The 19,586-nt window shown below is 58.8% G+C and overlaps 1 protein-coding gene across 19 annotated transcripts in view; it reads right to left on the reverse strand.

Moving 5' to 3' along the window:
• Positions 1-18,727, reverse strand: part of FOXP4 (forkhead box P4) — a 59,271-nt gene extending 40,544 nt beyond the window's left edge. For 7 of the 19 annotated variants that reach the window (XM_040535603.1, XM_040535604.1, XM_040535599.1 and 4 more), the window contains exons 1-2: positions 18,590-18,667; positions 17,438-17,602 (exon numbers count right to left, since the gene is read on the reverse strand). The gene's annotated coding sequence lies outside the window, so the exon portion shown is untranslated. Of the gene's footprint in view, positions 1-12,497; positions 12,639-12,860; positions 13,028-17,437; positions 17,603-18,589 lie in introns of those variants that run through there. The other 12 variants (XM_040535587.1, XM_040535592.1, XM_040535602.1 and 9 more) reach the window with 12 other exon arrangements.
• Between the last annotated feature and the right edge of the window lie 859 nt (positions 18,728-19,586).

Raw genomic sequence — 19,586 nt, forward strand, 5'->3', positions numbered from 1 at the left:
CCTTGAAGGCAAGAAAACACCTTTTGTCCTTGAAAACCACGTTTGCTCGCTGGCCCCTTAACGCCCCACAAGAGCCTTTAGAAAAAACAGATTTTGGTTTTGTAACTTTTCTCGCTTTCCTTCAGAAAAGCCCCAGCTCCGAAGGGGCGCAGCCCCGCAGGGAAAAGCAAAGCGGCGACAGGGCCTGTCCAGGAGTCACAAGGTATCACCACGGCCAAAAAACTCAGCAGGATTCAAAAAAAAAGGGATTTGACTTTTATATGGAGAACAAGAATATCCAGAGTTACAACAGGAAGTATTAAAAAGGAAAAAAAAAAAAAAATGGAAGAAAAAAGTTTTGGAAAGGATATAAACTTTCCTGGCTTCGGGGCATAAATTGAAGCCTAACTATTGGGAATTAGGAGGAAATCTCTTCCCATCGAGGAGCCGGAGCCGGGGGCTTGCTTCGCCTTCCCCCAGCAGGGCCAGGATGCTGCAGCAGATGCAGCAGAGCCGGGCGAATCCCGCAGCCAGCGCCGGTCCCTTTCCAAGTCTAGTAAACTCGCCTTCCCGCTCGCAAACCCTACCGGGACGCTGGTGTGTTTGGGTTCCCAGCGCTGCGAGGGAAGTCATAAAAGAAAGCAATAATAATAATAATGAAAATATTTCCATTCACATAAAACTTTTACAAAACCTTAAAGGAAAAAAAATGTATGTATATAATGAAGCCAAGGGCTGCGGCGCTGCGGTGCCGCCGTGAATTAGGAAGGAGCAGGCGCTGGGCTCCGTAAGTGCTCCGGCACATGTGCGTCCCCGCGCACGGACGGAGGTCTGTGCAGCATCACAGCGCCGGCTTTTCATCTATTTTAGTTCGCCCCAGACAGCCAATATTTTAGGGATTCTCCCTCATGCCGGGATCCAGAGGGTCTAATCGGGATCAGACCTTCCCCCAGGCACGAAGGCATGGCCCCTGGCCAGATCGTCCCCGCCCGGCAGATCCGACAGCCAGATAAAGTACAAAATGATGGTTTTACTTAAAAGGGGAGGGGAGGGGACCCCTCTAATGGCAATGAGCAACAGAAGCTGCGCAAATGGATCGCTAATTACCATCGCAGACTCAAAACCATTTCACTGAATGAGCACTCTTCCTTTTTTTTTTTTTTTTCCCTTTTACTTAAGTGCACACCTTTCGCAGGACAAAGAAAGGGAAGCGGAATGGCAAATAAAGAATCCCCCAGCCTTTAGCAGTACCATATGGCGATGAGAGTATATTAATTACGGTCGCCTTTTAATTAACAATTGCTTAATTTGAGCAGCAACATTGCCTTGACATCCCCTGACTTGCCACTAACCTGTAAAGCGCGCGCGCCACGCCAAGTCATCAATTCAGTTTTATTGACCCCCCCCCCCCCCAAAAACAGGCAGGATACCAGGGCTTTCCAATTAACACCTCTGCACTCTCTAATTAGCACAGTTAACAGCCTGATGGATGCCCACAGCTTCCCCGGGAGGGCAGGCACAGATCAGGGGGTTTGCTGTCAGATGGGGTGCACATGTGGCCGTCCCACGGGTGCCTGCGCGTCGCGACATGAAGCGTTCGGGACCCTTGGCAGACAGGGGAGGACGAACCTGGAGGCTGGCTTGGGGCGAAGGCTTGCTCTGAAGGACATGGGATCCATGCACGGGGCTCGCAGGTCTTTTTAAGGGATGAGGCATCTGCTCCGGAGGAGTTTTGGGGCACCCCGACCCACCCACCGCGGTGATGCTGATTTCTCCTCCACCCAACTCAGCGCAACGGATGCAAACACAAATAGCGCTGCTTAGCCCCCGGGACACACAAAAGCAGGTACATCCCAGGCCGCAAGCTCCTAAGAAGCCCGAACACCTATTTTAGCTGCTTCTCCTATTTTTAAACACCCTTATTACAGCGGTCCTTGGGGGCTCTGTAACTTTGCGCCTCCCTTCGCGGGCTGTGCGCGGCCGTGCTCGTGCTGCTGCCACCCCAAACCAGAGCCCGGCACGGGCGGGGAAACGAATGGCACAGCCCCCGATAGGTTCCAAGAGCCCAAACCGAAGCAGGGCAAGAGCAGAGGTGGGCAAGGAATTATTCCCACAGGGCCGAGGGAAGTTATGGTGCGGTGTTTCTGGCAGCAGCCGAGCCACGCAGCAAAGGGGGGGGACACATGAGCACAGAGAGCGCCAAAAGCAGTCGCCTTCGGAGCATCCGATGGAGATGAACCAGGCCTGGGCACTGCACGCATTCCTCCCGCAGCTGGTCCTTTGCCTCAGCTTCTCCTGATGCAAACCAAGGCGCACCCCAGCTGGGAACGACCGCCCAGGAGCAGCTGGAAATGGGAAAATGCTCCCCGTGCCCAGCATGTCCCCGCTGCGGGACCGCGTTGTGCCAGCGCAGAACAAGCCGATGACACCAGACACTTGCAAGCAAACCCCAACCACGCTGCTCCGGAGACTTTTTTCCGCCCCTCTCTCCACCCCCCAGCCCCAAACTGATCTCCCCAACCCTTTTTTCCAGCTCCATCCTCGCCAAGCTGCAGAGACGAGGACGGGGGCACCCCACGGCACCGCGGCTCGCCGCCAACCTCTCCCACGGGCACCGGCAGCACGAATCAAGCAAATCCCTCAAAAGCTGGGCAGCAGTGGGGGTGGATCCAGGACCTCCAGGAATCCGGATAAACTGAGACCTTCGGGAATCCCGCGTCACGGCGGGATGCTCCGCGTGCTGCTAGGAGCAGGCGCGCGCACATGAGGCTGGGGCGCAGGCAGCGGATCTGCTCCGAGCCATGGGAAGTTGAGCAACTTGCCTGGCCGGATCCTGCACCGAGCAAGGCTTGGGGAAGTGGCTGGCTAATCTTAAAAGGCTTTGGCTCCGCGAGGAGAAGCAGCAGCCGGGATTGCTCGGAGAATGGCTTTTTACCCTTTAATTAACACATAAACACATGGAAATGTGGAAAGGGGATTAAAATACAAGTCTAGGGGAGCTAAAATGAATCTAAAGCATTACTGTAAATTAGAAGAGATTTAAGGAACCAAGGATTGGCTAAGCCCAGGCACCGCTTTAATGGGATCACACCTCTGGGCACTTTCATCTCCCACTTTCATCTTGCTCCCAGCAACTTTCCTGGGCAGGACCGCGAGCTCTGGGCACAGCTGCCCGCCCGCAGCTCTCCCCGGGGCCACCCCAAAGCCTCCCTCACCCCCGCTGGGTTCACGAGCACCCCAGGGCCATCAGGCAGCGGCGAGCGTTTGCCGCTACTTGGAAATCCAGCGACAACAACCTGGGAAGGGATTGTCTCCTCCCCAAAAAGCTGGCTCGCCCTACTCACAGTATATCTGGAAAGCTGAACGTCACCACCAAGAAAAGTCCCTAGGAGAGCGCTGGACATGGTGCAGCTCCTGCTCAGCTCCAAAATATCTCCCTCCGAGCAAGCTTCTCTCTCCAGACCTCGCTCCAGCAGCACTGAGGATGCTCCAACAGCACCAAGGATGCTCCGGCGGCACCGAGGACACTCCACGAGCATCAGGGATGTCCCGACTGCTGCAAACCCCATGGGTGATTCTCCTCGGGACCCCAGCCCGCTCCCACCCACGGCAGCACCCAGGGTGGGCAGCGGCCCCGGCTGCTCCCCACCGAGTTCCGGGACGGCCGAAACCCCTCTGGTGGGGCCGGGCACACGCCGGGGCCGCGGCTCCATCCTGCGCTTCCCTCCGCTGTGCTCTTGAAAAGATTAAAAAAAAAAAAAAAAAAAAAAAAAAAAAAAAGAGAGCACCCCACTCCATTTCATTAAGAAAGTAAACACAAGAGCCGTCTAAGTGTCTAATTAAGCTTCTAATTAGTCCCTGCTTGTTACTAATGCAAATTAGATTACGCCGCTTAACTACAGCATGTCCACAACACCCTTGTTAATTGCGGCCTTTTGAAATTAAATTACTCCCTAATTAGCATATCAAAGCCATTGATTCGGAGCCAGGAAAGATGAGGGCAGGAGGAAGCCGAACGCCAAGTTTTGTTAATCAGGGACGTCTAATTAAATAGTGACGTGGCGCACGGGGGCTCCGGTCTCGCTGCTCAGGAGCCGCACGTGGGGGTCCCGGGGGAGCCCGAGCGGGGCAGCGCCCAGGGAGCTGCCGGCACCCACCCATGGGTGCCCACCACCTGCACCCAGCATCCCGGCAGGCCCAGCAGCCGTGTCCCTGCAGGTGGAAGCTGGCGGAGAGAGCTGGGGGCCAGAGGGATGGAGGAGCCCGAAAGCAGCAGCGTTGGGGCAGAGCACGAGCTCTTGCATAGCCCCTGGTGAGCCCGTGCCGAAATAGGGTCCAGAATGGTGCTGGGATAAAGCAGATCCCAGAAATAGCCACTTGATTCCCTTCTGCTCGATGTAAAGGGGAACTCAAAGGAAAAACGTGTGGCAGGGCAGCACACAGCGCCACTGCCCAGGCCCCTGCTGGGCAGAGCAGCCTCCGAAACCCTCGGTATCCCCAGGGAGCAGAACCAGCACCAAAGATGGGACAGGTCTGGATGGAGGCAACGGCATCTCCCACCTGCAGGGCCCACGGCAAGGAAAAAAACACCCGAAACCCCCCACACTCATGGGCAGGGGGATACGACCGCCCCCAAAAGCATCCCACAAGGGGCACCAAGAGCCCAGCGTGAATTTAGTCCTCGGAAGAAGCCAAGCATGTCCACGATCCCATCAAACAGAAGCGTGGATGCACTCGCTCGAGTTATCCAACTCCCTAAAAACCCCAGCCCCAAATTCACGAGGGGACATAAAGGGGGCACCAGGGAAGAGCCTGTACCTAAAAGCATCCAGGTAGATTCCCTCCAAGGAGAGTTACGCTGAAGCTAACGCCTAATTTTTTTTTCCTAAGTTATTGAAATAACTTCCTGAATGACCCAGTTCTTTAAATCTTATAACTTTTCCTCTCCCTTTTTTTTTTTTTTTTTGTTTAAAGAGGTGGGAAGGAAAAAAAAATAAAGGGACGAAGATTGGAAAAGTTTAATAGAGGGAGAAAAAGTCTATTAAAAAAACGCAGGCAGCCCGTCTCGGGGGAAGAGTTGAAATATTGAAGAAAGGAAAATCGCTTCTCCGGCTGCAGAGACAGAGGAGGAGAATAGAGCGGGCTTAAGAGAAGGAGCCGCGCACTTTTAATTGAAAAGAGGGAGATTCAAATGAAATATCCAATATCCCCAGTTAAAGAAAGGAAGAAAGACGGACCCTGGCCGCTTTGCTACGCCAAGAAATTGCTAAAGCACTAACTTTCTTTCTCTCCCACTGCCTTGTAAGTTATAGGAGAGAGGGATGAGAGAAAGAGAGAAAAAAAGGGTCTTTCATAGACGAGGAACTCAAGGGAATGGGGAGGAGGGTGGGAAGAGAGACCAAGTTTTATTCATTTATTTTATTTTATGAGATGAGTTAAAAATAATAAGAAAAGGCCGAGTTTTATAATGTCAGTGTTTGGAAGCAGCAGCAGAAGGGAGAAGAGAGGGGGGAAAGCAACTAAGAACAGAAGGGCCAGCTCCAACCACCCGCCGCACGAGCCTCTCTCCCAACGAGATTCAATTAATTGATAACAAGAGGCATCAAATTAATTTTTCAAGGATGTTAGATTTTGATGAAGGAAAAAATCTCTCTGATTTTAATCGGGGCGGCGTTTAAAAGGCATAAATGAATATCCCTTTCTAATCATCTGAGGCGCCGAGGAAGCACCAAGCGGTTAACGTGAAAATTCAAATCGTTTAATTGGGGGGGGGGGGGGGGGGGGGGGGGGGGGCAGGGGGGCCGGATGGGGGAAGGGTAACTGGGTTTTTCTTTTAAAGAGCTTTATGAAGAAATTATTTTTAAAATGATTTCTTTCAAGCATCCTTGCTCCCCCCCGCCCCGAAACACGCACACTCATAAAAACACATCTCAGAGGTTTTTTCCTTTGAATAGAGACCATTCCCATCACAATCTAATTAACAAAAATGATAATGAATAGGGTGGGGAAGAAAAAAAATTCACAGGGAAGAAAAAATACTCCAAGCTCCCAGGAAAAAAAAAAAAACACGGGAGGAGAACCCGGCTGATTTCCCAACACGCACAGCTCGCTGTCAGAACCGCTCCGCACCTCCACACGGGACGAAGCCTTTAAGATTTGCAGCCCAAGCGCGCTCCTTCCTCAAAATCCTATTAAAATAATTAAAAGTACCTCCCATTGCTGCTCTTCCAGGGGAAGAGCTTGCAGCCCAAGCCCCGGAGGAGAGCGGCGTGCGCACCCACGTGCGTGCGCACGCCCGCCCGTGCACGCGTGCGCGCCCCGCAGCCTTGCACCCGCGGCCCCGTGCGGCATCCACGGCCACGTGCTGCACCCACCAGCCACGCGCCGGTGTTTCCATCCACGGGGACACGCCGGCATCTCGCAGAATAAAGCCAGACCGGGGGTTAAGGCTCTGCCAGACCGCGGTGCACACGGCTCTTTTTGCTCATCGCCAACACGAGCGCACGCGGCAGGGAGGCACGGACACGGCGCACGCATCCTGCCCGCTGCACAGCCCCAGGCCAGCCTCCGGGGCACACGCAATGCACGCCCAACGTGCCACGCACCCACCACATCCCAAACCCAAGGTGTCACTCACCCAAGTCGCCACGTGCTGCAATCCCTTCCCTCCCTGTTGCGCGCCGACAGCCTGAACGTCACCCGCGCCCGCGGGTGTCTCCGCCGAGGCACCCACCTACCGCAGCCTCCAGCCAGTGCTGAGGAAGAGGAGGGCTCTTCCCCTCGGACAGAGCCACTAACAGCATCGTGTCCCACGCCTGCCTCATGGCGAGATGAGGAAGAGGAGGGCAGGGAAGTGTCCTGATGTGTCTGGGGTTGAGAAAGGCACCCACGGCGTGGGAGCGGCACCCGGCACCCTTGGGAACTGGAAGGGCAGCAGCGGGGCGGAGGAAGGCTCCTGGTAACAGCGTGTTTATGGGGAAAATAAAAAATAAAATAAAAAAATAAAACCAGTTTGAGGCTGAGCAGGGTGAGGACACAGCCAAGAAGGGAGAAAATGAACTGGAAGCAGGCGAGAGCCAAACAGGACCAGGAAAAGGAGCAACGGGGGCGCGCGGGCGTACCGACGCCGCCAGCCCCGAGGGATGCGGTGCTGGGACACACGGCCCCGAGCAAAATTTTCCAGCTGAGTTTGCATGAAGTCAGGCTGGAGGTTGCTAAAAGTCTCTTCTGGCCTTTAAATAATCCAGAGGGTGGAAATAAAAAAAACACCGCGGTGCCTATTAAATGCGAGGGAAGAACTCAGATGCTGCAAGTTTTCCCAGACTCAGTCATGTTTGTGCAAAAATTCATCCAGAAACGCTCTACTTAACGCACTCCCCGCTGCACAGTGATGCTTTCCACTGCAAGTCCCATTTCTATTCAGGAAGAGGCCTGGTTTTCATCCAGAAATTATGCTGCTCACGAGGAGAAAGAAGAAAAAAGGCGGTGGGGGGGAGAACTATCCTTGGGCATTTTCAAACTCTCGGTCTGAAGTCTTTTTTTTTCATCCGAATCAGAGGCAGGCATGACCCGAGGCCGGCTCCCCGTCTCGCCAGCACCCCCGGAGCAGGGCTCGGCCGTTTCGAACCCCTTCCTGATTCTGTTTCTGCACGGCTCAGCTGCCCTGCCCGGGCTCAGCACCTCCTGCCCGGTTCCAGCATACCCCGAAGACAAACACGGCTCCCGACAGCAGCACCGGGAGCTGCGGCTGGAGGAACGCGAGCAGGTTCAGGAATTGCCTTAAAACATGGGAAGCAGCACCCCAGGACGGCATCGGCGCAGGGAGGGAAGGCGTGCTGAAAGTTTCGGGTGTGCAGAAGAGGGTTCAGAGGCTCAGAGCATCCCCACGAGCCAGGGAAGCACCTCCCCGCGCCAGGGTCCCCCACGCGCCGCGGTCCTTGGTGGGTGACCTGGGATGAGCCGCGTTCAGCCACCGCATCCTCTTCGATCCTGAGCTGAGTGGGGCCGGGGAGAGCCCCCCCAGCACCCTCGCTGGGGCGCCACGTGCAGGGATGGAGCAGGAGCTCATCTCCTCTTTTCCTGGCAGGGGTTGAGTCACACCGCCGCGCTTCCAGCATCCCTTTGGCCGGGCAGGCGAGCTGGTCCCGCAGCACCACCCCCAGCGTCTCCAGACCACGCTGGGCTCCGGAACCCCGCTGCGAACCCAAGAGCTCAGCCCTTAAAGCACGCATCGGGACTCAGCACCGTCCCAAATCCCAGCAGCACTCCCCTGCTATACAAACTGGGACAGAGCTATGGAAGGACTACGGGGACTGATGGAGGCGCAATAAAGCTGTGCCAGAGGGGGTCTGCACCCCCAAATCTCTGCTTATCACCGGCAGTGGGTGATGCTTCCTCCTAAGAATATAAGGCCCCCAAACTCATCCGGCCACGGGGTGCAAAGGCACAAAGCAGCAGCACACAGGGCACTGCTGAGGCTCCAGCCAGAAGTGACCAGGCTTCGGTGGCCGAGTGCCACTGGGGGCATCCCTGGTGGCATGGGACGGACGGTGCTGCGCTAGGGAGGTGGTATGAGATGTATCCTCATTGCAGAGCACACCTGGAATGGTGCAGGGTTTTCTCCACTCCGCCCCTCTTTACAAAAAAAAAATAAATAAATAATTTTTCTTTATGATATTAGTTTATGATTCACTGCCAGGGCAGAGGGGGCACGGTGGGACCGGTGCCCACCCCAAGCTGGGTGCAGGCGAAGCTCCGGCACTGCCCCTGCTGCCGCAGGGTCCGTCACGTCCCTGGTGAAGCAGGCAGCTGGGGCAGCCCTCGCCTGCCCCAGAAACACATCCCCAGAGGTGGAGACGGAGCACCTCGCTCCATGGCTCCAGGCAGGGTGTGTTGGGGACACGGCCCCGGCGGTGCCTTTCCTCATCATCCCTGGAACTGGCGAGTTTCACCCCAAAGCAGCGTGGCCGTCCCAGATCAGGACAGCCCTTGCGAGCGTGCTACTGGGGGCGCATTGAAGTGCTGCTGAGCTGCACTGGCCTCATCACCAGCCACCCTGGGCAGGGCACGTCCCCATTTCTCCCCAGCCCCAAAACAACCCCAGCAGGATGAGGGATGGCAAAGACACCGGGATGCAGCACGGACACCATCCAGGTCACCAAAACTCCACCAGCAACAAGTCCCCGGGTGCCCACCATGCTATCAGCCCCACGCGGACCAACGCTCCTAACTCTAGCCGTAATCCAGTACCGAATTTAAAAGCCGTGCATCCGTCTGTCCATGTGTCCCAAACCTGCTCCCGAGCACGGGGCTGGGAGCTCAGCAGCGCCGGGGGCTCCTTGCGCATCGTCGCAGATAATCGACCAGCTGGCCCCGACCTTCCCCAAAGCCTCCTCTGATCCCCAAACGTTCCCCTCGGCCCGTCAGCTTTCCCTCACTGTATTTCTAAACGGACTGCCCTCTTCAGCAGTCTTTTAAAAGGTTCTGTAACCCGGGGGGCGTTGGGGGGACGGCGCTACCTCGGGACCTTTGTGCTACCTGCGAGGAACAATGCGGCGTTTGATCCCGGACGGGGCTGCTCCGACAGCCCCCGAGCTTGACCCAGATTCGGAGCGGCGGCTCCTCTTCCCACAGACAAGGGCGTTTGTTCAGGCTACAGCCCTCCAGCATCAAGGGAAAGACTTCAAGGGATTTGGAAACGGAGCCTAGAAGCGGAATCTGTCACGCTAGGTATAAATAAAAACCTGGGTTAAAAGAGGAAGCCAGAATAACCTGACCGGAGCCGTGCTGAGCAGGGAGCGAGTGACCTTTGGGGCCGGACCTGGAGAGCCCTGAGCATCCTCCAGGGCAGGCAGGGATCAGCCCCAGGACCTGTCCCATTAACGCCGGGTCCCTGCTGCATCCCCTGGCGATGGCAGCGAGATGCAGGAACTCAGACCCGAATTTCGGCAGGGCTGAAGCCAGCACAAACCTTCCGCCTGCAGCCACAGCAAAAGAGGAACGAAGCAAACCTCGTGCCGCGCCACGAGAGGGAAGCTCGGCCGGCAATCCCTGCTCCGGGACGCTTACACACACCTCGCCCGCGAAGGGATTTTAGGACTTCTTCCCTATTTCTCTTCCCCTCCCCACAGCAGCAGCTTTGCAGCGTTTCCCGATCGCCCGGCTGCTCCACGGGTTTTATCCCAGCCCTCCAAAACGCTGCAGAAACCGGGGTGGCTCTGACGACACCCAAAAAGCCTTGTCCTGGTGCAGGATGCGGCCTGACACACAGCCTGCCCGTCTGCTCTCCATTGCCCGTTCTCTCCTTTTTCCCCCCATTCCCACCTTGCACCTGCCTACAGGAGAGGCCTGGCTCCGTTCCCCCCTCTGCGAACCCAAGCCCAGCACCGCCACAAACCCCCAGCCCAGATTTCCCAGCGGGGCAGGAGCTGAGCACCCCTTTTTGCTTCCCAGCTGAGAAATCCTGGCCCTTTGGGGGGGTCATTTACACGCGAACGCTCGCGCCGGGGACGAGGCTGAGAGCGGGGCACGGCGGCAAAATCCGGGCACGGGAGCGAGCAAAACCCAGCCCAGAGCCCCCGTGCAGAAGAGAAGTCACATGGCTCCCGTCAGGAAGGGATTTCCCTGCAGGGAAAGCAGCCTGGGGAGCAAAGGAGAAGGCGTAAATACTTTGGAGACAATAACGGAGAAGAGCAAAGCTGGAAACATCGTTTTATAAAAGCTGCGGCTTTACCCCTACCCAAGTCCGTGGTGGCAAAAGAAGCGGGGTTTGCAGCTACGCCCGGGACAGCGCATTTTCAAAATCCACATTTCCTGCCACAGAAGTTACGGGACTTTGTCCCCACACACGCTTTTATTTTCTCTCCTCCTTCCGTTTCTAATAAGCCGAATGTGGCTGCATTTGGGAATTTCCCTCCCAGCCTCAGGTCTGGCCGCATCCAGGAGGGATCGGCCGGGGACTTTGGACTCTGGGGGATGGCCGCCCACCGGCACAGCACCCCGGTGCGCCGAGCATCTTGCTGCCACCTCCTGCCCCTGCCAGGAGCCCGGAGCTCCCATGGGAGGGGGAGATGCCCGAGATGGGACGTGGGTGGTTAAAGGTCTGGGTTTGGTTCCAGGCATCACCGTCCTGCTCTGCTTCCACACCTCGGGGTGTGCTCCTCTGGCCCGAGCAGCCCAGCCATGACGACGGTGCCTCTTCAGGCTGGCCACCAGGACAGAGTAGGTGGCACCTGGAGGGGACGTGACACCACCCAGGGATGCTCAGGCTGGGCCAGGCCATGGCAGGGGTTCTCTGCCCCTAACCCCTGCCCAAAGCCAGGTCCAGGGGAGCCCAAACCGGCCGATGCTCACCAAGAAGCTGCTCCAGCTAGCAATTCTTGCCATAAGCCGTCGCCTTGCCCAGAGTCAGGGACAGCTCCAACACCCTTGGGACCACCCCACGTCCAGGAGAGCCCCACATCATTCTGCCCATGCAGAGGGGGGCAGCTTCCCTGTCCTGAGCCCTGCTCTGCCAAGCTGGGCTGGGGACAGTCATCCTCATCCTCGTGCCACGAGGACCCCCCAGCGTGGACAAAGCGGGGTTATCCATGCTGGAAACCCCATCCTACAGCAGCCGACCCACCCGGCGACCCCAGCATGTGATACCACACATCCAAGCGAGCCACGAGCCCAGCTGCAAGCCACCAGAGAGCCAGCCCCGGGCAGAACGTGTGCCACCGCCAAGAGGAGACGTCCCCGGGTGGACGGGACCCGTGCGCATGCCTCGCTCCCGAGCACAAGCCCTGGCTGCAGCACACTCCCGAGGCTGGAGACAGCATTTATCCAGCCCGTGACAGCTTCTCCGAGGTGGTCCCCATCCAGATCCTACTACACACAGCGTAGTCCCCAGCTTGCACGTTCACGTTAGGCAGGCAAAAAGAGCTACTCACCACTGATCTCTGGCGCACGGAATAAACTCAGAGGTCTCGAGCGAGCTGCCGAGGCTCACACAGGGAGGGCAGGACGGAGCCGGGCTCCGACACCCGCGGCGCGATGCTCGGCGAGGCGCACGCTGCCCCGGATGGCAGCGGGGAGCACGCACCGCTGTCGTTTTCTGCCTCCGTTCGCCCCAGCACGGTTAAATCCCACCAGACAAACCCAGTTCTGCGAGCGCCCCGGGAAAGGTGTGTTGAAACGAGCCGTTTCGACACCGCCCGCCGCCAGCGAGCCGCTCATCCCGGCCGATCCCTGCTGCGGCCCCATGCAGCGGTGCCGAGCGCGGCCTCTCCTTCTGTTTGCTTAACCGGCACCATCGGTGCCCGAGCAAACGCCCAGCCCGGGGCCGGCGTCACCCCAAATCCCCGAGCCTTTGGAGCGCATCCAGCCCCGGCACGTTGAAACCCTCGACGGCTCCTCCTCGGTGCCACCACCGCCGCCGGCACGCGGCGAGGGGCTCGAGCCGGCCCCCACCCCTCCAAACCCACCCCGCCCGAAACATCCACGGCGAGGGGGGGGAAATCGGGGTCCCCAACACGTACCCGAGCACCCCCGGAGCGCGCAGCCCTCGCAGCCGCCCCGCTCGCAGCGCGGAGCCCGCGGCCCAGCCGGGAGCAGCCCCAGGCGCCCGGATCCGGCCGGCAGCTTCCCCATCGGCCCGTGCCAGCTCCCGACCAAACACGGTCACGTGGAAGAGGTTTGCCAATGAGGCAGAATAAACAGCTTTCAAACTGCCTCCGAAGCAGGGCCCCCGACGGGATTTTCTTCCCCCTCTAGTACCTTAAAAAGGATTTTTTTTTTTTTTTTTTTTTGTGTGCGTGTTTTCACAGCTGCCTGCGGTTTGGAAAGCAATCCCCCCCCCCCCCAACAACCCGAAAAAAAAAAAAAAAGTTTCGTTATTGCACCTTTCGCTCCTGATAAACGCACGCAGGATCCGTCAGGACCGGGAGAAATTTCCTCCCCCTTCGCAGCCACCCTCCTCTCCCCGTTTCGCTAAAAAAATACAGATATATAAAAAAATAAAAAACTGAAAGTGCTTTTGCTGCTGATCCGGACCCGACAACCGCGGCACAGGAGAAGGATTTCCGTTTGAGCACGAAGCAAAAAGACTTTTTTTTTTTTTTTTTTTTGCCAACTTGCCAGGGCATGAAAGCCAGGCAGCGAGCGTCGCCTGGGGCCGGCGAGCGCCGACACCGGCTTGCTTCAACTGAGCTAACAACCCAGCTAACAACTCCGAGCACATCTCCAACATAGGCTTTTTTTTTTCCCTTTAAAAAAAAAAAAAAAAAGGGAAAAAAAAAAAAAAAAGACAAGCGGATGGAGACAGCCCGTGCCAAGTGCTTCGAGCACGCAGGGTTCATTTGTTTCGGTATCCAGGTACCGTTAGGGCCGGCCCCGTACCCACGTCTGCGCTCCCGGCACAAGGCATCGTAATCCCTTAATGACTTCCCTTCAGCTCCGTCCCCAGATCTAATCTCTGCGGGCAGGGGAGCGAGATCTTTATGAAATAAAACGCGGACGGACGGAGGGACGGGCTCTGCATCTCGCTGCGGACCTCCGAGGGAAGGTGGATTTTGCCTCTCAATTCTCCCCCTGCCCTGCCGCTGCTGCGCTCGCCAGCGCTTTTTTGTCGCGAGCATCACGCCTCAGCACAGAAACTTGGTTGCCAAAAGGGCTTTAAATCAGAGTAGGAAAAAGTTTTAAAGAAAACCTCTCCGGCGGCGTCTCCGCTGCGCATCGCACAACTGCAAAATGCTCTCGGTGGAAGAAAAATTGGGAAGTTTTTCCAGCACCGACCACCCCCACCCCGACCCGCAGGTCCCAGCGCGCCGCACACGGTGCCCCACGGGGCGCGGGGATGGTTTTGTGCCCCCCCGAATGCCGGGAGCCCCTTCCCACGCCATCCCCGTGCCGCCTGGCAGCGGGGCCGAGCTGCCGGCCAGGGAAGTCCTGGCGGGCGAGGGGTTTTTTTCTCTGGAAAAATCAAAATAGAGCGAGGGGAGGTGACATCGAAGGGCAGAGGCAGGCAGCACTTCTCTCAGGTGCACCAGGGTGCCCAGAAGCTGCACGTTGCCGTGTTTTTACATCTCCTGAGATGGCTGGATGGGTTTCCAAGGGCATTTAGGGCTTTATTCCCCCACTTTTTCCCCTCCCTCTCTGGGTATCACCACGCTCGCCCCTCCAAGGGGCAGATGCCAGCAGCTCCCCCCGGGGGGGCACAGCCGAGCCCCCGGCTGCAAGGTGCCCTCCTGCCCCGCTCCGGCGAGCGGCCGCGCCGGAGGAGATGGAAATGAAAGCGGACAGGGCAGGAAATTTCACGTTTCCACTTCCAGAAACGGCAGGTGACAGCGGCGCGGCGGCAAGCAGAAGGAGGGGGGGGGGAAAAATCGCCCCCGGCCCCGAGGGCTGGGAGCTGTCGGGAGGCAGCGGGGAGCATCCCCCGGAGCCCCCGCACCACCCGCGGCCGGGGCTGAGCGCTTCGAAAGCGCCACGGCCACGGGGGAAAACTGCCCCCGCCACGAATAACGAGGATTTCCCGAACCCTTCCAGCCGCCAAAGCCCGCTCTGCGGTGGGAGACGAGGTGCCAAAAGATAGAACCGTGCGTTCCTTTTAAATGGAACAGGGGGGGGTGAAAGAAATGAGGGGGGCTCGGCGTTGTCCTGCCTTTCTTGGGGAAGAAGAATGGGACGCGTCCCCGCGCGGGGCTCGCCCCCCACCTTGCCACCACAAAGGCGAAGCCGGCCCCGCACCTCCAGCTCCTCTGCCCCCCGCGGGACGGCTGAGAAGGAGCTGGGGGGGGGGGCGGGAAGAGAAATAAATAAAAAAAAAAAAAGCAAGAAAAAAAAAAATCACAACTCAAAGCCGGAGCCTTGCCGCCCCCCTCCCCAGCCCCACTGCGAGACACAAACAGCCTCAAAGCATCCCCCTCTCCGGCGGCAGAAAAGAAAAGCTGCCGGGCTCTCCGGGCAGCAACTTCACAAGTGAGTGCACTCGCATTCCTGCCGGGTTATTAGGAGGGAGAAGGGGCACGGGCCCGCAGCGGGGATTTCGGCGGCGCTGGATTTTACGGGGTGCACTCATTTCCCAAACGTGCTCCGGCCGCTCTCCCCTGCCCGATGCGGGACCGGGACACGTCCTCGGAGGGCAGGGAGGTGAGCGGGGCCGCCGATGTTCCCCCCCCTGCACACTCTCAGCCCCCCTCCTCGCCTCCTCCCGCCCCCAAACCACAACTTTTCAGCCCTTTTCATCCCATTTCTCCGCCGGTTTTCTCAGCTTTCCGCCCCCGCCCCCCCAGCAAATCTGCCCCAAAAGGCACCCGGGCGCTTCCCATTGCATCCTCCTCCCCCGGCCCCTTCCCCACGGGGGGCACCCACGGCTCCCCCCGGGGCCCAGGTCCCTGCAGCACCTTCCTGGGGCTGAGGGGGGCAATTTTCCACATTTTCCCCCCAAACAGAGCCCAAATTTGGGCTCTGCACCAGGTCACAGCACTGTTTGCTTCTCCCAGCGATGCTCAGCCCCCTGCTTCGGGCTCAGCATCAAATGGCCCTGGGGGGGAAACCTCAACAACAACAATGAAAAAAACCAACAACTAATAAATTCAAATAAAATTTTTAAAAAAAAGGCAGCATCTCCGAGCCGGGATGATCCCCAGCACTACTCCAAGTCCCGTCCCCCCCTCGCCCCCAGCTCCATGCCACAAAGGGCAGGAGCCGGAGCCACCCCAGGGCTCTGCAGCCCTGACAAAAGCTCCCCGCCTCGGCACATGAAATTTCCTCCCTGCTTTTCGCCAGATTTCTCCCCCCAACGCATCCCACCCCCCCCCTTTGCAGTTCGATTTGAGCAACCTGAAGGGGGAAAAAAATAATAATTAAAAAAAAACGGCAAAGAAAAAAAGGGGGTAAATTTTACGAACCCAGCGATTTCTCCTTCCACCCACCCCTGGGGGCTTGTCGGATTTTAAACAGACTCGAAGGGGGGGGGTGGGAATTAAAAAAATAAATTCAGAGCTGGGTTTCACAGAAGCCCGAGGCTTCGCCGTGTATAATTGACAAGCTGGGGAGGATGAAGGGGAACAAGGTCCCCGTGAACCCAGAGACCAGGGGCACAGCGCCCGTGCAAGCCCCACGTTGTGCTGATTTCCCACCGAACGCCTGCTCCCAGCACAACGCGGTGCTCGCGTAAATTTTTTAACACACAAGAAGAAATTTGTAAAAAGTAAATCCTCCTTCTGGTTCGGGTTAAAAAACAACCCAGGCTTTTTAATACAGAAACTAATAACGTTTTTATGGTATGCCCCACAGCTTTACAACGCTCGCAGAAAAGCCAGGGCTTAACCCGATGCTAAGTTGGGTCCGACCGTGGCAAGAGGCAACGTCGGGATCCCGCGGCCGCCGAGCGGAGCCGGTGGAGCTGCCTAAACCCGCCGGGGGATCCTGGAGAGGAATCTGGACCCAAATTCCTTTAGGACTATATTAAGAGGAGCAAAATCCCAGGGCAAGTTTTTCAAAGCGTGCGGTTCGCCGCTCCGAGCGAAGTTGAGCTTTCGGGCGGCCGTGAATTATTCCTGCTCTCCCCCACGCGGGTTTTTATTTGATTTAGAAAGTGCACGGGGGGCAGGGGGGGGGGGAAGAGAAGGCGACAGCTCTTCAATTTTTTTTTTTTTTTTTTAAATGGGGGGGGGTGGGGGGAGAAAAAAAAAAAAAAGAATCAATCCCAAATGGTAAAAACAAACCCAATTACACTCCACTTGTTCTCCCCTATACACACCTTCGGAACGCGCCTGCCAACTCGAACCAGATTTCCTACCACCGAAAGAAATATTCGGAGCAATCTGCTGCTAGCACAGCACTTTGTGGAGAGCCTTTCTTTTTTCTGAGGGGGAGCGGGAGAGAAGAGACAGAGCCGCGTTTGTTTAGGACACGGACGAGGGAGAGGGCTCGGGGAAGAATAGGAGCGAGCGAACTTTGCCGGGGCAGCGTCGCGCCACGGAGCCGGGACCGCACCGAGTGAGGCTGAGCCGAGGCAGCCCTGGGGGGCTCGCAGCGACCCACCGAGGTTTCACCACCCGATTTTAAATTTTTTATTTTTTTTCCACCAATTTCTGAACCCCCACAAGGCGACGGCTCCGTACGGAAAAACTCTTTGCCAAGGCGCTCGGATCCCTGCCGTCACCACCAGCAGGCAGCCCCCCGAGCCCTCCCGCGGGCAGCGGGCATCACACCGGAGCCCCGAGCCCCCCCCCAAAACCTCGTAGGAACCCCCCCCAGGCCAAACCACCCCGTCTGCCCTCCCGAACAAAGGCGCACCGAAGACTCCCAAACTTCGCAGCCGGGTGCACGGCGGGCACAGATTCGGGTCGGGGCGCGCGGCGGTGGCCCCCCCCCGGTGCCAAACCCGCGGCCGGCTCCTCCAGCTCCCTGCAATGGGGTGTTTTTTTTTTTTTTTTTGGCGGTGCCCGTGGGTTTTCCTCCTCTCCCTCACCTTGTGGGTTTTCTAGAGGGTTTCCCAGGGCGCCGGAGCGACGGCCGGTCTCGCTGCAGGTTGACGGGGACGGCTGCGGCTGCTTCTCCCAGCAATTTCAAAACTTGGGGCCGCTCGGCCGCCCGACTTATTTATCTCGAGCGAGGCGAGCGCGGAGCGGCGGGGCTGGGGGGGGGCGAGTTAGAAAAGTGGGGGGAGGAAGGGGAAAAAAATAATAATAAAAAAAATAAAAATAATTAAAAAAAAAAAAAAAAAACAAAGAGCCCACCCCGAGCCCCCAGGAGCAGCTGGTGTTAAAGCAAAACTGCCAGCGGGGGAAGAAAGAAGGGGGAAAAAGGCGAAGCCCCAACAAAGGGAGCGCGGCGGAGGCTCGGCATGGCGGGGGCCCTGTGTGCGTGCGTCCCCCCCCCCCCCCCCCGGTGCTGGGACCCCGGCCCGCCGGGGAGCGGCACCTCCGGAGCCCGGCTCGGCTCGGCTCGGCTCAGCCCAGCTCGCCCCGTGCCCCCCCGCCCCCCCCCCCAACCCGCCCCGAGGGGGCTGCCGGGGGCCGCCTTCCTCCTCCTCCTCCTCCTCCTCCTCTTCTTCCTCCTCCGCCGCCGGCCGGGGAACGCCTCGGGGGGGGAGGCGGAGACCCCCGAGCCCCCCCCCCCGCCTTGGGCTGCACCGAGAGAGGGGCGCAATGGGGACCCCCCCGGGATCCCCCCCCATTAATCCCCCCCCCCCCCCCCCCGCTGCCTTTGTCCCGGCTCCGCACCAAACTTCCGCGGAGGGGGGGGGGGGGGAAGGGGGAAAAAAGGGGAAAAGGGGGAAAAATGGGGGAAAAGGGGCAAACGGGGGGGGAAAGGGGGGGATGGAAGAGGGGGGAAGAGGAGGAAAGGGGGAGGAAAGGGGGGGGTAAGGGGGAGAAGAGGGGAAAAGGGGGGGAAGAGAGGAAAAAGGGGGGAAAAGAGGGGGGCGGAAAGGGGAGAAAAGGGGCGAAAGGGGGCGATAAGGGGGGGAATGGGGGGGGAAGGCGGAAAAAAAGGGGGAAAGAGGGGAAAAAGGGAGAAAAGGGAAAAAAAGGGGGAAGGGGGGGGGGTCCTGTCGAAGCTCCCCGGTGGGGGTGGGGGGGGGGCACCGGGACCCCCCCAAGCCCGCTCCGCTCTCACCCACCTGGTAGCGCGGGGGCCGCGGCGGGCATGCGGCCGCCTCCTCTTCCTCCCCTTCCTCCTCCTCCTCCTCCTCCTCCTCCTCCTTCCTCCCCCCCCCCCCCCAAAGTTCGACGGGGCGCGCCTCTAGGACCGCCGCTGCATGGCACGAGGCTGCTGCTGGCGGCGGCGGCGCTGGTGCTGGAGGGGGGGGGAACCGGCACCGGCGCCCCCTGGCGCCCCCCCCCCCCTCTTTCGGGAGCCCCCCCACCAAGGGTACGGGGCGGCTGCGGGGCGGCTGCGGGGCCGTGCCGAGCCGGGCTGGGCTCCGGGGTCCGCCTCGTCCCGGCTCGGCTCGGCTCGGCTCGGCGCGGGCGCGGCGGCGCGGGGCGGGAGCCGGCCGCCCTACCATAGTTCCTCTAAAGCAGGTGCAGCCGCTTTCCCTGCCCGGCCCCCCCTCCCCTCTGGCCCGAGGAAGAGGAGGAGGAGGAAGGACGGGGAGGGAGGAGGGGGGGGGCTCCGTTCTGTCATCCCCCCCACCCGCTTGGTTTGTGGTGTAAGGGATGCGGTGGGTTTTCAAGCCCCCCCCCCCCCCCCAAAGTGGGGCTCGCTGCCCCCCTGTGTGCTCCCGGTGTTGTTAATTAGCGCCTGTGGTAATTGTGGGATTCCCCAAGGCCAGTCCCGGGGAAAGTGTTGGGTGAGGGGCTGGGGGGTGCAGGGGGAAACTGAGGCACGGGGGACGGGCTGGTTGTGGGGCGAAGCGCTGCCAGGGGTAACGGAGCTCGCACGAGGTTGCTGAGCCCATTTTACAGGTGGGAAAGGTGAGGTGCTGAGCTGGTAACCCCAGCAGCCCCCCAGCCCCACTCTGTTACACCCCACGGCCGCATCCAGCCAGGCAATCAGGGTCCCCAGAAACCCGTACCAGGCCACTGAACCCAAACTTGCACCCAGCTGCTGGCCCCACACATCAGGATTGGGCACCCAACCTCCGTGCAGCTGCTGGACCCCATCCATTGCCCGGC

The sequence above is a fragment of the Cygnus olor genome, chromosome 24 (assembly GCF_009769625.2).
Source record: "Cygnus olor isolate bCygOlo1 chromosome 24, bCygOlo1.pri.v2, whole genome shotgun sequence".
NCBI lineage: Eukaryota > Metazoa > Chordata > Aves > Anseriformes > Anatidae > Cygnus > Cygnus olor.